Below are 215 nucleotides of genomic sequence, written 5' to 3'. Positions count from 1 at the left end.
CAATCAACCTCACTTATTTAAATTTTATAATGTGATTTAACGATCGTTATTTAAATACTCTCTCGCGAATGCCGGAAGCTTCTGTAATACAGCGAGGGGTCACATCTGTATACCATGAGTATGCGGGCCGAAATGTAAGCCGTGGGAGTAAAGTACGTGCGTCGATGATCATAATTGTGTACGTGCATCATTGTATGTACATGTATATGCTGGTT

The sequence above is a fragment of the Penaeus monodon genome, chromosome 27, assembly GCF_015228065.2.
Source record: "Penaeus monodon isolate SGIC_2016 chromosome 27, NSTDA_Pmon_1, whole genome shotgun sequence".
Classification (NCBI taxonomy): domain Eukaryota; kingdom Metazoa; phylum Arthropoda; class Malacostraca; order Decapoda; family Penaeidae; genus Penaeus; species Penaeus monodon.
The sequence above is the reverse complement of the archived record's forward strand: the minus strand, read 5'-3'. Positions refer to the sequence as shown.